General features: G+C 44.6%; 1 protein-coding gene across 3 annotated transcripts in view; it reads right to left on the reverse strand.

Annotated features, from left to right (window-relative positions):
• The window catches only part of LOC137618695 (zinc finger protein 888-like), a 169878-nt gene that overhangs the window by 119153 nt on the left and 32888 nt on the right, over window positions 1-17837 (reverse strand). For all 3 annotated transcript variants that reach the window (XR_011039796.1, XM_068348857.1, XM_068348856.1), the window contains exon 2: window positions 17173-17308. The gene's annotated coding sequence lies outside the window, so the exon portion shown is untranslated. The remainder of the gene's footprint in view (window positions 1-17172; window positions 17309-17837) is intronic.

Consider the following 17837-nt stretch of genomic DNA (forward strand, 5'->3'; position numbering starts at 1 on the left):
TGAGTTTGGAGTTGGGGACGGGACATCAGAGTAAGTCTGTGTTAGGCATCTGGCTACCTGGATTTATACCAGCAACTGAGTAGCTTGTCGGTATTCCAGTAGGGCTAGTTGCTGTTCAGGAGGCTTGTCTCCCTAGATCTCGTAGAGGTTATTGTTGCACAATTTCCTCTTTATGGTCTAGCAGACAGTCCTGTATTAGGGGTTCTTAACGGAAGGATAGGTTTCTTCCCTGTTTTGATCCATGGTACGAGATTCTGTTCTCTTGAGTTCGTTTTCGGACGTTCTCTCATTGCCTAACCCAACCTGGGGAATTGACTTCCCCTAGTTGAGGCTTATACGAGGACAGAATCCTTCAGGTTAAGTAATGCTTTAGGGTATTGCTTTACTTATGGACTATTCACCCCTTCCCTGCTATCTCTTTCGTGTTGAATGACCCAACACCCTTATGGCCGTGGTTCTACATAGGCTCCTCTGGACGTCTGTAGACCTGGTATGAGTTTTTCTGTCAGTGCCTGGTTAGGTTACTGACAGATAACCTCATATCTTTGAATGTTCCTTAGAGTCCTCCCTTGGACTGCCTTCCATATTCCTTGAGATGGGATATGGTTGAGTGGAAGCCCGAATTGATTTCCCTCTTCCACTGGTACACTCTTTCAGGATGTAGACGTCATAGCTGATTCTTTGCCGTCTCCTATCCTTTCCTTTCTCTCTTACTGTCTATCATGGGCTATAGTCGGCAATTAATTCTGCCGACGATTTGGGTTGGTTAGGCTACAGTTCGCTGTAATCTCTTATCTCGGACATCGTTGATCGATGGCCGTTGGTGAGTTTGGTAGGCCTATCTGCCGGCAACTGAGTAGCTTGTCGGCAGCTGGCCAATGCCTTCCACCCATAGTGTTAATTTAATAGCCAGCAGTGGTCGGCAGGCCCGGCAGATGCCGGCCTGCTGGTATATGCTGATATGCCTATCATGCCGACAATGTCGCCGACACTGTATTCATATTTTATTTACGGTGGCTACCGGAAGGCTTGGTGGATACCTGCCTGCCGGCATTTACCGACTGGCCATACATGCTGACGATGTCGGCGGGGCCGGCAGTGTCGGCGGGATCTGCAGTGAGTAGCCGCCGGCAACTGCTGTATCCAGAAAAATATGATAAAATTTTTCCAACCTACAAGTGGTTCTTGAGCAGCCATTTGTGAGACCATCATAGAAAGATGATTCTCTCTTATTTTAATGGTTATGTCCATTAAATTTATCCACTGCATTGAACATTATAAGAGGGTGTGTCAAGGGGACGCTATATATCTTGGATATTCCCTCTGTTATTTAATTCCTTGTGAATTTCATGGTTCAATACGGGAGGGGGTCATAGCAAATGGCTGGATGGGAAACACATGTGGGTGTCTTTCCTACTATAGCTTACCCTATCCAAGCTAAATATAATAAATGTATTATGTTGAAATTTGGGAATTTCACAGAAAACTCATTTGCTTTTCTTTTCTTTACAGGAGGAGCATCCCGAGTGCGGGAACAACTTTTGAAGGGTCCGCAGCAAGGACTTCTACGGACATGGCGTGTGTAGGTCTCACGCCCACTGTTCTGTCACCAAAGGGGCCCTCAAGTACTGGGACCCAGAGGTTTGTACTGTGTGTGACAAGTTGGTTAAGGAGGCTCTTGATGATCAAAAGTCTGCGGAGTCTAGGGATGCAGCAAGGATTACGCTGCGGAAATAGGTTAGAGGTTTTCAAAAGAATACCTCGGGCCCATACCTTCCTAATGCTAGGATGAGGCACTGTCTCTTCCCCGGAGCTCATGACGATTCCGTCATTCCCCAGACCAAACCTTCGATCCCCTTGGTGCAACTCCAGGTTCAGAAATCTGGAGATCCTGACGTGGCGGATGCTTTGGAAAGCGTCTACCTGGATGACAATATGTCTGTCGTTTCCGAGGAGACTGAGAAGAATCTCCTCGTAGAAGAGTCAGAACAGGAGGCAGTTGTTGCTCCTACTAACGAGATTGAGAATGCTGAAGCGGTGTCGGTTTCTTCAGCAGCTGTGGTGGAACCAGCACCCTCAACCTCTTCGCAACCGCCTCATCTGGAGGCACTTACGACCACCTTGCAATCTCTGATGTCGATGGTGTACGACTTGCAGAAGAGGTCCTCCGAGAAAGAGACTACTTTCCGGTCAGAGATCGAACAATTAGTTTCCTCGCGCTTAGCCCCGAAGAAACTAAATGTGAAGGACCTCCCTGTGTTCTCCGATGTTAACCCGTGGAGGTATGCGGAGCACATGCCTATGTCAGCAGGCAAGATTTTCCTTTCGGAGAAACTGGGTACCGTCCCAGTGGAGGAAGTAGAGTTCTGGCCCAGCAGGGCATCCTACCCGGATTGTTATGTCCGGCTCAGAACTGAACCGGCATCCAAAGAAGAGACGGAGCCCAAGGAAGTAATTGTCCTTGAGCTCGCTAAAGCACAGGCTTTGTTTTCCACAAAGCTAAAGGAGAGAGCATTCACTAGCTCAAAGGTGCCGGCATTAAGCAAAAAACATCCGTCGTTTATTGCTGACCCTCAACGTGCTTTTCCCTTTATGGATAAAGGGTTTAAAGCAGCTCTGAAGGCCGTGAGGGCAGGAAAGCCCTGCCCCACACTGGAAGAAAGCAAGCCTTTCTCCCTTGCTTTCCCTTCAGATGACAAGGACTGGAAGGACGTTCACGTTACCTTCTCAGTTGGGAAGCTGGAGGCCGATATCGCTGGACGTCAGTTCAACGAGGACCTCCATAAGCTGTCAGAGTTTCTCTTGAAGAGAGAACATGAGACGAAAGAGCGCTTGGCAGCGTCCATGTCTTTACAAACGGGGCTAGAGACGATGGCTAGCATCCCTGATTCTCCAGATATGTATATGGTCTTTGCCAAGGCACACTTGGCTACAGTTACAAAGGACCTATACAACTTTATCAGAGCCAGGACGGCTTGTCAGGAGTTCGTGTTTGCTTCTGCCTCTGTGAAACACGAACCGAGGAAGCTGATAGCTTCTAATATCTGGGGAAAAGACCTCTTTCCTAGTGATGTGGTGAAGGAGGTCGTTGACAAGGCTGCTTCGGAGAATAGGAATATCCTCTCTAAATGGGGCTTGTCCTCCAAGAGAAAATCTTCCGCTGACAGGGGTCCCCAGCCGAAGAACAAGTCGAAGCAGCCTCGCCTGTCCTCTCAGCCAAGACAGCAACAGCTTCCCATGGCCACGGTGCCCCAGACGGTGGCACAACCTACCACCACCTTTCAACTGGTGCCCCAAACACTGGCGACTCAGTCTCCAGTTTTCACCCCAGCTTATGAAAGGCAGTCGGCTTCTTCTGAGCAAAGTTTAGGGGATCCTTTCGAGGCTCCTCTAGACGCCCCTTCAGAGGAAGAGGCAACAAAGGTGGTCGTGGCCAAGATGGAAAGTCTTTCACCCAGCACTCAAAGTGAGATGCTGCCGGTAGGAGGGAGACTTCTACACTTTCAGGATCGGTGGACCTTCGATCCTTGGGCCCACAGCCTGATCAAGATAGGACTGGGGTGGGGTTGGAACTCAACTCCACCAAGCTTTCCTCAATTCTTCCAGCCTTCAACCCCAGTTCTGGAAGAATACGTTCAGGAACTACTGGACAAGAGTGATAAGGAAAGCAAAGTCCATCAAATTCCAAGGAAGGCTTTTTTGTGTTCCGAAGAAGGATTCGGAAAAGATCAGAGTCATTCTGGACTTATCACCACTCAACAAATTCATTGTGAACTACAAGTTCAGAATGCTGATGCTTCAGCACATAAGGACCCTTCTGCCCAAAAGGGCATTCACAGTCTCCATAGACATGACGGACGCATACTGGCATGTGCCAATCAACCGTCAAGTTTCCCCCTACCTGGAATTCAAGCTCCAGAAAAGAAAATATGTTTTCAGAGCCATGCCTTTCGGTTTGAATATTGCTCCAAGAATATTCACAAAGCTTGCAAATGCAGTTGTTCGACAACTACGCCTAAAAGGGGTTCAGGTGATGGCCTACCTGGACGACTGACTGGTGTGGGCAGCATCCAAAGAAGAATGCTTGCAAGCCTCCAGAAAAGTGATCCAATTCCTAGAGTACCTAGGGTTCAAGATCAACCAGAAAAAGTCTCGGCTGTCTCCAGCTCAAAAGTTCCAGTGGTTGGGAATCCACTGGGACTTACTGTCACATTGCCTCTCCTTGCCAAAGGCAAAGAGAAAGGGGATTGCAGGGGCCGTCAAAACTCTGCTTCGGTCACGAAAGATTTCAAGAAGACAACAGGAGAGAGTGTTGGGGCCTCTCCAGTTTGCCTCTTTGACGGACCCACTTTTGAGAGCACAATTAAAAAATGCCTCAGGGATCTGGAGAAAATACGCTTACAACGATCTTAGAGATCTACTAAGACCGTTACCAAATCGTCTGCGATCGATTCTCAAGCCATGGTCGGAGACAAAGAACTTAAGAAGGAAAGTATCCTTGCAACCACCTCCTCCTACAGTCACCGTCCACACGGATGCTTCGAAGGAAGGATGGGGGGACATTCTCATTTTCGGAAAGTGCAAGGAACTTGGTCTCCCCTGTTCAAGACCTTCCACATCAACTATCTGGAAGCAATGGCAGTGTTTCTTTCCCTGAAGAAACTGAAACTTCGCCAATCAATCCACATTCGCCTGGTCCTAGACAGCGAAGTAGTGATGAGATGCATAAATCGTCAAGGTTCAAGATCACCTCAGCTGAATCAGGTGATAATAGCCATCCTTCATCTGTCCAAGAAGATGAAATGGCACTTATCAGCAGTCCACCTTCAAGGATTCCATAATATGACGGCGGACAGCGGACGCTCTATCCAGGTTCGACCCGATAGAGTCCAAATGGTCCCTAGACGCAGGATCATTCTCCTTCATATTGAGCAAAGTCCCAGGATTGCAAGTAGATCTCTTCGCAACGAGCGACAACAAGAAGTTAGCCCGGTATGTAGCCCCGTAAGAGGATCCTCTAGCGGAAGCGACGGACGCGATGTCTCTAGATTGGAACAGATGGTCCAGGATTTACCTGTTCCCACCAACCAACCTGTTGTTGAAAGCCCTCGAAAAATTGGGATCCTTTCGCGGGAGGGCAGCGATAGTGGCCCACAAGTGACCAGGCAGTGTCTGGTTTCCATTGATAACAGAACTACTCCTGAAGCTGATCCCGTTGCCGGAACCAGTTCTGACTCAGCTAGTACAGAAATCGACTGTCTACGCTTCATCAGAGAAAACCCAGAACCTTCATCTCATGATTTTCTCGCCTTAGCGGTCAAGAAAAGGCTTGGAATTTCCGAAGACAGCATTAATTTCTTAGAAGAATATAAGTCAAAGTCAACAAGAAGACAATATGAATCTTCCTGGAAGAAATGGGTGGCCTTTGTTAAGGCGAAGAAACCTCAAGAGATTTCTACGGATTTCTGCCTGTCCTTTTTCATCCATCTTCACGGACAAGGACTAGCGGCTAATACGATCACGACGTGTAAATCTGCCTTAGCTAGACCGATTCTATATGCCTTCCAAGTGGAGTTTTCAAGCGAAATCTTTAACAAGATTCCGAAAGCCTGCGCAAAACTTCGGCCTGCAGCTCCTCCAAAGCCTATTTCATGGTCTTTGGATAAGGTTCTTCATCTGGCCTCTACCTTGAACAATGAAGATTGCTCGCTGAAAGACTTGGTTCAGAAAGTGATATTTCTATTTGCACTAGCCTCAGGAGCCAGAGTCAGTGAAATAGTGGCCCTCTCGAGGGATGATGGTCACATTTAGTTTACACCGAACGGAGAATTAAATCTCTTTCCGGATCCGACTTTTCTCGCCAAGAATGAGCTACCCACTAAAAGATGGGGTCCCTGGAGAATCTGCCCTCTGAAGGAAGAAGCATCCCTCTGTCCAGTGGAATGCCTAAAGGTCTATCTTCGTAGAACTTCAGACTTTGGGGGAGGCCAGCTTTTTAGGGGAGAAACTTCGGGTTCAACGCTATCCTTGAAACAGATAAGGGCAAAAATCACTTACTTTATTCGCAGAGCGGATCCTGACAGTACACCCGCAGGTCATGATCCGAAGAAGGTTGCCTCGTCTCTTAACTTCTTTCAAACTATGTCGTTTGATAACCTACGTGCTTATACTGGTTGGAAGTCTTGCAGAGTCTTTTTTAAGTACTATGCGAAGCAATTGCAAGAAATCAAATTTCATGTGATGGCTGCAGGCAGTGTAATAAAGCCTGTAGTTTGATTACTGCGAAGGACAGCGCACTAATTGGGACTGTTAGTGAAAGGTGTGCATGATTGACTTAGGTATATCATGATGTTTTTTAGTGTTGACATAAAAATTATAAACTGTCTTCCATAGTTAAGTGAACTTAGATGCATAATTCTTTGACATGAGTGCCAGCATATTTATGCTTTAAGGTCTTTTAGTAATAACATATACTGTATATTGAAATTTCCTAATTTCACGGAGTGGCATTGTTTTCTCTTTCAGATAAAACTTTTTTACCTTGTTATTACTGTTATGCTTGTTATGTCTATGTCTAGCATAAACATTTTGCTTAATCATAACTTCTGTGTTTCTTGTAAATAAACTATAGAAGGAATCTTTGCGTCTCTCTCGCCTTAAGATTATACATTATATTCAGAGTATTTTTTATCCTCTTATGGACTATGTGGGACAGAGTTTCCCTTACCATGCAATCAGGTAAGTTTGGTTGTGCTACGTTTGTCTACTGTATTACGTTTCCTATGTGAACATAAACTCGTCTGTCTGATCCAGACCTGGGAGGTACAGTACTCTATTCAGAACTCTAGTACAAACTACGCTTTACGTATATACGACACGATATACTTTCTGCTTGCTTGTTGTTCTTTGAACTCACAATCTCGGGTTTTTTCCTAAAGTCTATACAGACTCTTCCCTGTAGGGGACAGGAAGAACTGGCATTCGGTATGCTCAGTTGATTGATGTATTACGGTAACATCAAGTGTCTTTGGTCTTGGTGACCGGTTAGGAAATAGTCAATTCGAGATAACGGCACTATTAAATCCACAGATACATTATTGCTCTGGTAAACTTCCATCAGCACGACATGGCCTAAGACCAAAAAACGGATTTCCAGCGAAGTGAAAAATCTATTTTTGGGTGAAAGAGCCATGTCGTCCTGATGGACCCACCCTCCTTTAGTAAACGGATGTTAATCCCTCCCTTTTGGTACTGTATCTGTAAAACTTACAAAGCTACAGAGAATGGTTTGGTGGCGCTGTGCAGTGGCGGATGGCCGAACTATTTACTCTACATTAGGAGAGTCGAGTAGTTTTACCTCTTGAACGACTCTTATTTTCTTGCCACTTTCCCTCTCGAAGTGAAAGGCTATTCGGGGTGTAAATAGCTATGAGATGTGTCAAGATATGTCCTTAAGCGATATCCCTTGGAGAAATTTAAGGGATACTCGCTCCAGGAGTTAGAATTCTGGATACCTTCAGTAAATTCTCTGGGATATATCACTGTAGTCACATTTAACTTAGGAACTTCCATCAGGAAGACATGGCTCTTTCACCCAAAAATAGATTTTTCACTTCGCTCAAAATCCGTTAAGTATAAGAAAAGATAACTTAAAAGACAAACAATAATGGCCGTCAAGTGAGGATAGGAGCGGAGACTTCCGATCGCTATCCGAGCCAAAAGTAAAGTGGAGTATTCTCCGGTGTGTGTGAGGGGGAGGGGTAGCTAGCTACCCCTCCCTACCTCCCCGCTAACTAGCGGTGGGGTAGGAAACCCTCGTTAAAACTTTTATGGCTCGTCGCTCAGCTACGCCGAAGTAATTACCCATGTAAATAGCGTGGTTTGTATTTAAGTTATGGAACAACTAACCTATACACAGATGTGTAAATGCGTTTGTTTCTTCATTATGATCAGAGATAAACGTAAACAAAACATTGGCTGTCATTTCTTATCGTGCATTTTGGCGTGTTTAGGAAACGCATGATATAAAATTGCCTTTAATATTTGTGCCTATTTTAGTTTAGGGTACTGTAGTACATGCATTAAGTGTTCTGTACATTAAAGGGTAGTTTGTTAACAGTGCTACGTAAAGGGAAAGTTTTAAAAGTCTGAATATACATGTTAAATAAATACGTAAATATGGTGTCCCTACTTCGCGGATTTTCAGCTATAGCGGTTGGGTTTGGAACCTATCTACCACGATAAACGAGGGTTCACTGTAGTGACAAAGTTACGAGAGCCCGAAGGATCTGCGTAACTAAAGTTACGAGACCCCGAAGGGTCAGAGAAACGAGAAACCGAAGTTTCCCTGTCACTAAACACCGAAGTGTTAGTGACTGAACAGCAAGCTGTTTCAACAGGAACAATCCTCTGAAGAGGAGTCTCTATGAGTGGCTGAGGTGAACACTTCGTAGAAGAGACTGGTGATGGTGCCCCCAAGGGGCGTAGGATCAGCTGACGTAAACAGGAACAATTCTCCGGAGAGGAGTCTCTATGAGTGTCCTCTCACGCGAACGGGAGGAGACACTTCGTAGAAGAAATCATAAGGAGCAATCCTCCGAAGAGGAGCCCTTACACCGGCTTCCCTCGCGAACGAGAGAGGTCACAAGACTGATTCTGCCGCTGCTCAGCCCTTTGCGCATAGCTACAGAAGCGACCGCTCAGCCCCTTGAGCAAGTTACAAGGGCGGTCGCTCAGCCCCAAGAGCATAACCGCCTAAGGACCAGGAAAAAGGTTAAGATGGGAAGTTAACTAACTACCCAAGGAGGCGAACCTCCTTATCACTCTAGGATGCACTGAAGAGCTGACAGTAGTCACGGGGGAACTTCTAAGAGAAGGGAACGCCCATGATGATGTCCTAGAGAGACGGCAGACACAGCAGACTCCCCCGGCATAAACAGGACAGCTTTGCTTCGAAGGCACACTACAGTCCACAGAGAAACAGCATTGTAAACTGGGAAATAAAAAAGAATAATTACTTTACAGAAATTCCCCCGGGTGAAAACTCCGAAGAGTAACCCCGAGAGAAAGTAAAATATAAGAATGAAAGTTAGGTATGCGCCCTCCTCCCCCACTGACATGCACGGGCGAGGAGGGAGGGCGAAAAACAAAAACGGAATTATAACAACTATAATTATGTAACTGACTTTGAATGTTCCAAGAATCAAACACCCCCGAAAGGAAGTGTTCCCCCGAGCTGAAAAGTTAAAAATACAATTAGATTCCATAAAAATAATTGAAATAAATAAAACGAAATAGCGACTTGGTCCAAGAAGCTATTGTAGAAGACGTAGTACGGAGTAAGAGGTGAACGACCTCAAGAGAGGGGCCGCTCTCCATGAAGGCAACCATGGTGGCCTAGGAGTGAACGGCCGTGACCAAGAAGAGAATCGTGGTGGCCTAGCGCTAAGCCGGCGATCACTCTCGTAGACATACACTACACACACCGCACAAACACTGAAAAGGAAACTTATTATATTCTATACACAAGAATATATATAAACATCAATAATGTTTAAATATATTAAGTATAAGAAAAAGTAAGTTAAAAGACAGAACATTAATGGCCGTCAAGCGAGGATGGGAGCGGAGACATCCGCTTGCCATCCAAGCCAAAAGTAAAGTGGAGCACACACTGTGTGTGTGAGGGGGAGGGGTAGCAAGCTATACTATGGTTATGTTGTTCTGGCTTAGCTGGAAAAAAACCAAAAACATTTTACCCGAGGTTATGGCTCGTTTTCCAGCTAAGCCAGAGTGATATACCCATAATAAAGAGAAATATGTATTTGTAGGAGCAAATAAATTTTGAAGATACTTTATGTCTCAAATTTCAAAAGTAATCATATTTTCCCAAACTACCATACAAACCTGAGTCTCTTAATAAGAGTACAGAATGATTCTAATGAAGCCGGAAGAGCCGTTGAAATTTAACGAACCGGGTTGGTTCTCGGAATGCCAACGTCTCTCTCGCTCGTAATGTACGTGCGGAGTGACCGATTGGAATCTCACGAGACTGAGACAGAACGGTCTTATTGAACTTGTTGCGACTACTTCTTTGGGGTAGAAGACATGGCATCAAAAGGGTCAGCAGTGGAGGATGAGGTTGAAGGGTTCAAGAAGAAAAAGAAATAGAGAGGGAAGAGAAACGCGTACGCTTCTTCTCGTTATCAGTCTTCAAAGTTGAGATCTTGGGAGATGGCAACAGCAATTCTTCTCAACAGCAGACGAAATCATGTCGGCGGATGTCACGTCCTCTGGCGCCTCCACAGATGGAACATCAGTGATGCCCAATGAAGGCCAAAACTTCCATAGGGTAAGTGCTCCCAGATGTCAGTCAGTACAGCAGAATGAAGACTTCAAAAGAAATCTAAAGGAGTACAGAATTACCTTTGCTGGAAAAGGTGATTCTTCAATTTTTCATGAAGCATTCTCCTAGCACAAGCCTGGGTTCTATCTCCCCCCCCCAAACGAATTCCTCCCGAGAACCTAGGCCGAGAGGAATCCGAAGGAAACACTATAGGTCCCGAAGGCAAGAGAAGGGACCTACTAAAGTGTTATTTTGGCATAAGCTTGGACGTTATCACGTCAAAAGCTGACGAATCTCTTGGTTTTCTTTCTATTCTTCTTATAAAACTCTACCCTCAGAACAAGTAGCCAGGAATGCTAACAGATAAGCCTGCATCAAAAAATCCCAAATTTTAAAAGGATCATCCATGTATTGACGACGATCTTTTGGTAACTGTAATATGGGCGAGTAAACCCCAATACGTCACATGGCACTCTTCTTCATATTGATGATTGTTACAGCGAGAGACCTTCGTGAGTACTAGAATTACGTCAGACGAAGGGGACTTTGGGTCCCAATCAGAGGCCAACTCTGATCTTTTGGCGATCTCTCTTGTTTCACTTCTTGCTCCTCCCTGTCCAGGGAAGGTGTACGATCATGATGTCTTTGTAGTAACTTAGTGTCCTGATGCAACAGGTCCAATTATATTCCATGTTCTTGTAGCAGGGGAATAAGGAGGAGCCTCTGGGGAAGAGAAACTTGGACCTGGGACTGATGAAAGAGTTGAAGGAGGATGTGAAGAGAGAGGGGGAGCCAGGAGACTTACCAACTCTTTGTCATCCAGAAGAGCATATTTTTACAACTTCTAGAAATTCTCTAATGATGGAATTTTACTCCATACAAAGGAAGACCACAACTCCTTTGCTGACTTGTCATTAACCTTCGACAAGGATCTTCCATTCCTTGAATATCTTCTTGTGTTAGCTTCAACAACATGTGTGAAATGTGCGAAGCCGAAGGCAAAGTATCATATTCCAATGAGCCAGAATGCTTGTCTTTTATTGCCGTCTTCATTTTTCTTTAACCATGCTGTACTCGAGCCATTATTTGGTAGCCAAAGTCCAGCATTCAAGACACGCGAAGTCCTGAGTACTGTACTTACAGATCGTGCGAAGATCCACATGATGTTTGCTCGTGAAATTATTGCCCGTCCTTTCCTCAATTCCAGGACAAAGCCGAATCTATGGCCGCTCTTGGTCTACAATGATCAACTCAGTAAAATCAGAGATCAACAAAAGTTAGTTATCCGATGCCTACCAAAATGGAACTGAGGAGCTAACAACATCCCGGTGGCATGCAGAGCAAAAACACCACCATTGGGCTCAAACACCCGCTACATTAATCAATAGTTTTTACATTTGGATGCTGCGAAAGCTGGACTTTCTCATTGTTAAAGTATAGGGGAAGTAATTTGTATTTTTCCTAACAATACAAACCTTGATCTCTTTCTAAGGAATATACTTTAGGCAAAGCTGGGAACTACCCATGAGACTTTTAGAGAGGTATATCTACCCCACTGCTAGTTAGCGCGGGGGGGGGGGGGGATTTGAGTAGTATGCATTACCCTGCTCACACTGTGATGAATAAGGGTGTGTGTGAAATAATCTAATTGTTTGTATGTTAGGATAAATACCTTTGTACAAGCAAAAGCCTCAGCTGTCTCCTTCGAACAACCCTCTAGATCTTAGGGGTTTTCCGAAATACTGGAGGCAGCTAGACCTAAAGCTTGATGGTTTAACATAAAACGTTCGTGATCCTGACACGGGGAAAAGGACTAAAGACATGCTTCCAGCATGCACCCAGCATGGTCCCAGCATGAGTCCAGAACGGTTCCAGCATGTTGCCTACACTCAACATATCGTGAGAGAGAATCGGGATCTAGAACCGCCTCCCAAAACTCGTCCATATCGGTCACAAGAAACCGATATTAAAGCTAGGCGTTGAAAAGAAGCGTCAACCACGTGAACCTCATGCTGTGAGGTTAAGACCTGATTCTTGTGTAATCAGCAAGTGTTCAACAAACTTGAAGGCCAAAGCTTGACAAGAGGGAGCATTAGCTGCGAGGCCAGAGAGACGCGAAGGAGAGACAAGAGTCTGGTTAAACTGCTGTGAAAAAAGACTTGACTGTGTGCGTCTAGCATGCAACCATAATGTCGCATGTTGTTGCATTTCCATAAGGAGTCAGCGTGCTGTATGCGTTTACCTTGTCGTGTGGGTACAGCGCTGTGTGTGTGCCCCGCTTGTTGTAAATCTACAGCGTGCTGCGTGGAGGCGACAGCATCGCGTCCGGTCATTGATGGAAAGACGGAACCGATTGCCGAGTTGTCCACGTGTAGGATGCGTCCGCATGAGTGATAGTCACTCGACCCGCAGAACGCGAAAATGGGACAACTTGTTGAAAGGATCAACTTTGACAGTTAGCGTCCAACATACGACCAGACTGGCGTCTGCGTCTGGGACTGCGTGAGGGAGAGACCAGAACTTGCGTCTGTGTCTGCATGACGTCTGCCATAAGCGAGAGACCAGACTGCTAACGCTTCTCATAACACGAGCATATCTCTGCGAGGAAGCGTTACTAAGCATAGGAGAACTATGACTTCTGACACAAATCGGAAAACCATTTCTTTGATCTATGGTAGTCCTTAGACTCTATAGGAGAAAATTTTCTCCCCCCCGAGAATCGTAAACGCTAAACACAGATGAAATAGACCTCTTTTAGCTCAGACCAAATCTACACTCGCGGGGTAGCGAGTGCGCCAACTCAAGCATGGGCGAAAGCTGGGAGAAAAAATCAACCGCAGTTCTGTGAGCGACCTGGGAGTGTCCCTATGACATTTCAAGTGCGCCTTGTGCGCGAACCGAACGTATCCAATGCTGAGAGACACCGTCAACAGTAGTCGCTAGACCTCAGAAGAAAGTAATAGACCTTTCTCCAAACTGGGGGAGGAGAAGAAGTGTGAACAGAAGCAAACTGAGCACCTTTTCCCCCAAAGAACCATGTGTCTTACACGATTCTGGTGCTGACACGTCACCTTCTTCCGAAAAGAAAAAACTTACGGCGAACGTTAGATACAGCAGGATAAGTAAATAGAAAACATACGACTCTTGAAAGGTCTTGGACAAATTGATTGGTGACTACCAATTCTAGGTTAAGCGTCCTTCGATGAGGACAAAGTCCTTCCTCCCTGAAAGTGAGTCAGAATCCAGAGGAAGAGCTAGGATTGTATGTGACTTGTCTGACTTCTGCTTCTCTCGTGGAAGAAAAAACACACTCGATTGCTTCCTGTTCAAGCACCAAACACGACTGCTGCGAAGGTAAGTTCTGTTCGCGTGCATACATGACGAGTAACTACCTAGTCTGGTAGACAGGGAAAACGTAGAATGTTATTCTCGTCAGGGAACTGCATTCTAATATGCAGAAAACAGTTACAAGGTCCCTGATACCATAGCGATGACGAACTAATCGCTTCAAGACATTCCAACTTTGCTCTTTTCAAGATACTATGTCACATGGTTGTGATGTCATAGCTCGCTAATCATAGGCGAAGAAAAGAGCATTACTTCATCATTCCAAAGTGGAGAGAGACCGTCTTGGACTGCATCAACAATATCGCTTGGCGGAACAGACATTTAATGCACAAGGTCCACGAAGAACCTCAGCCTACCGACCTTCCTTCTCTCAAAGGTTGGAACGTAAGTTAGAGATATAGGACTAGGGGCAAGGTGAAAACGAACAAACACCTCCTCCAGAGCACTGTGCTATGTTTACGAGTCACTAACAAGAGAGGTTAAAAAACATAAAACATTAAATCATAAAAGATCTGCCCGTGGTGGGAGATATACTTTTACGTTCTATTCTCATAAAGGCCTTAATGCCCTTTCTGTTGTTGCAGCTGCAAGCGCTGTATCAATCTCTACAGTAAGCTTCGTTATTTTCCTGAGAATGATTTAATGTTAATTCATTACTTTATTTTACCATTAATTTACTAGGCCATCGTTCCCTAAAGGAGCCCTTTGGGTTAAAGCATCTTGCTTTCCCAACTAGGGTTGTAGCTGGCTTGTAATACAAATAAAATAAAATAAATAGCGACACCATCAACTCAACTAGCGAAAACTCTAAAGTCGAAACGAGGAGCAGCAGGTAAAAAATATGAGGGAAACTCTCTAGAAAAATTCTCATGAGTTTCTGAAAGTTAATCCCTTCCTTTAACAATCTCTATCCTAGGAAGAGAAGTCTTGATTCTTAGGAATCCACTCCTTATGATTATGAATTCAGACCTCAATAATTAGGGGTTTTAATTCTAGTTCTCCCAACCAAGAGCTAGCCCAGCCAGCCTTGGTTCGAGAACATAATATCTTTCTAGTTAAGATTTATTTCTTAATATAGCGCCTGAGCAACAATAACTTAATACATCAAAGTCTATACACTGTAGTCATAAGTAGCGAAGCGTCCACCCTGCCGCTGAAGTGTCCACACTGATGCTGAAGCGCCCACACTAGTGCTAAAGCGTCCACACTGACGCTGAAACGTCCACACTGGTGCTGAAGCGTCCATACTGATGCTGAAGTGTCCATACTGACGCTGAAGTGTCCATACTGACGCTGAAAGCTTCTACACTGATGCTGAAGCGTCCACACTGACGTGGCGCTTCGCTCCATTCCGTTGACGTTCCGTTTCCGTTGCCGCACCGTTCCAATGACGCTTCGCCGGCTCTGCTACCTGGCGAACGACAGCACGTCTGTATAGACTAATACTAGGTGCTATGAGCCGTCGGTTTGCGTCAAGCAGTCGAAGTAAAACATCCACTTTCCCCCACCATTGAACATTGCGGTTGGTAGGCCGCCTGTGCGACAACGAGTCCTCACTGTTAAAGAAACGACGCCTGTGCGTCCGTGTCAAAGACCGGAATCGAGACACCCAACCGCACTGTTAAAGGCAGGCTGAAAAGACTGCATAAACGAAGATAGATGCTGTTTTATGCCTAACTACAAAGATCAAGGATCAACCTTAGGCGAAACGTATTCAGCATTAACTGCGTCGAACCATAGCGCTTGCCACTGTCAAGAGACGACACCCATCAGGTGGCATGGCGGCACTGCGTCTGCGCCGCATGAAACGTAACACACGCAGAACGAATCTAATTTTGTTTTCAGCTTAGCGCCTTTGAAAACACTAACACCTCGCTTTATCTATAGCGAGGGTGAGCGTTCTGGTGATCGACAGAAAACGCACGAGAGGACTTCAGTTCAGGTCTAAAAGACTGTAACGCCTGGTTACCCTCTCAATTCCTTTCGCCATTTGACTTAACTTCTCCCCTGGGTCCGGGAGCTCGATAGAGGTCTAGGGTTAGGATAACGACAGGTCCGAATAGAAGCGCTCTCCACTGGAAAAATTCACTGCACAATTTATCAATAAAAAATTTGCACTTTACTCTTTGGCACAAAGATAGTTTCATAATTACCTGAAAGCCAAAGTAGACACTCTCTCAAAGGAAATGAACTCCGTAGGGAAAGACTTATAATCAAAATAAACCCTTAAATTAAGGGGTTCCAATAAAAGATGAATCATCACTCGCATCATTGGAACATCTACAAATAATATACGAACAATTTACTATTCCGAAAATCACCAAAGCAACAATGATACAAAGAATCGTGCGCTACGACGAATGTAAAGAATACTGCATCGTATAAAATAAACTGAACTGTAACTTCCTTTAATCTCTGACTAAGGAAAAATACTGAAAGGATCATTTCATAGCTAAATAAAATGTTACTTTTATAAAGTACAATTAAAGACTTGGGAAGTAAGAAGAAAGTACTATTCATGAAATCGCTACAATATATGTAACATCGTAACGATACTGATTACTGCGTAACAAAAATAAACTGAACTGTAGTTAATCTTTGCAAACAGATCGAAGATTATCTAAAAAAAAATATTAAAAGGATAAAATTTTCTCAAAATAATTCCTTTAATTTAATTTATAACTTAAAACTCTAAAAGCATAAACACTTATATTCTTTGTAAAAGGCAAGACAGACTTTTAGCCTACGGAAGAGGCTGTGACGTCATCAATGGTCGAAATGTTTACATTTTGCCCCTATGCTTTCGTGAGGTTTAAAATAGGTTGAAAAACCTTCCAACCCTACCTTTTAAGTTAAAATACGTGATCACAGATCAAATAAAACAAATATGCGAAAGCCAAACCTCAAAAACGTTAATACATCACCAAATAACGTCCAAAACAGAGTAAGAAAACAAGAGAGAATTTCCAATAGTTCAGCCAGCTATGGCGGCAGAGAAAATCTGAATTGGTCGAGTATAGTTCTACCTGTGGTACCGCGAGGGCGCTGGGGTACACCTGGCTTATATGCGCTAAGCTGCGCAAGAGATTTTGAATTTTCTGCCGTGGGCGTCGGGGACTTTAGCCATTATATAACCAGCGGGTAAGTTTTATATTTAAAAGTGATTAGTAATGGCTGTCCAAATTGGTGAAGAGGGAGAGCAGTAACAACCGTTCTCCATCCGAGCCAAAAGCAAAGCAAAGCACAGTCACAGGTGTGTAGTTGAGAGAGGAAGCTACTAACCCCCATCCCTCCACTAACTAGCAGTCTGGTTGGTTAACCCTTGCTAAATTACATTGGCTCGTCCTTTCAGCTTTGCCGAAAGTAATACCCCTATATATCCCCTATAAATAGCGTTGGTTTGTATTCCAGTTACGGAATCATTTTCATTTGTTCCAGTGCAGCATACAAACCTTCCGTTCTTTACATAGGAGACTCACCTTAAGGTGGGTTGAAGACCTCAAACCAACTGGCTGGCTACTGTCCCAGGATGACCTCATGTGCTTCATAGGAGCTCCTCAAGAGGCAGCCTGACACCTCGTTTTCCTCGTAGGATGACAGCCTGGGCAATCAGTGCTGGAAGGAGTAAAAGACTTCAATGGGAGGTAAATAGATAAGTACACAGTAGGGGTGAGCTCGTTCATAATCTATACATTGACTGACTCTAATTGTTTGAAGAAAGGGGACATAATAAATATGACAAATTTCTAAGTAATATGTTATTTTCATTAGTAAAATAAATTTTTGAATATACTTACCCGTTGATCATGTAGCTGCAGCTCTGCTGCCCGACAGAAAAAACCTACAGGCGGAATACGCCAGCGATCGCTATACAGGTGGGGGTGTACATCAACAGCGCCATCTGTCGAGTAGGTACTCAAGTACTTCTTGTCAACACAGAACCAATTTTCTCCTCGGTCCACTGGGTCTCTATTGGGGAGGAAGGATGGGTCCTTTAATTCATGATCAACGGGTAAGTATATTCAAAAATTTATTTTACTAATGAAAATAACATTTTTCAATATTAATCTTACCCGTTGATCATGTAGCTGATTCACACCCAGGGGGGTGGGTGGAGACCAGCATACATGTTAACATTAGAAGC

This window comes from Palaemon carinicauda, chromosome 25, assembly GCF_036898095.1.
Source record: "Palaemon carinicauda isolate YSFRI2023 chromosome 25, ASM3689809v2, whole genome shotgun sequence".
NCBI classification, from domain to species: Eukaryota; Metazoa; Arthropoda; class Malacostraca; order Decapoda; family Palaemonidae; genus Palaemon; species Palaemon carinicauda.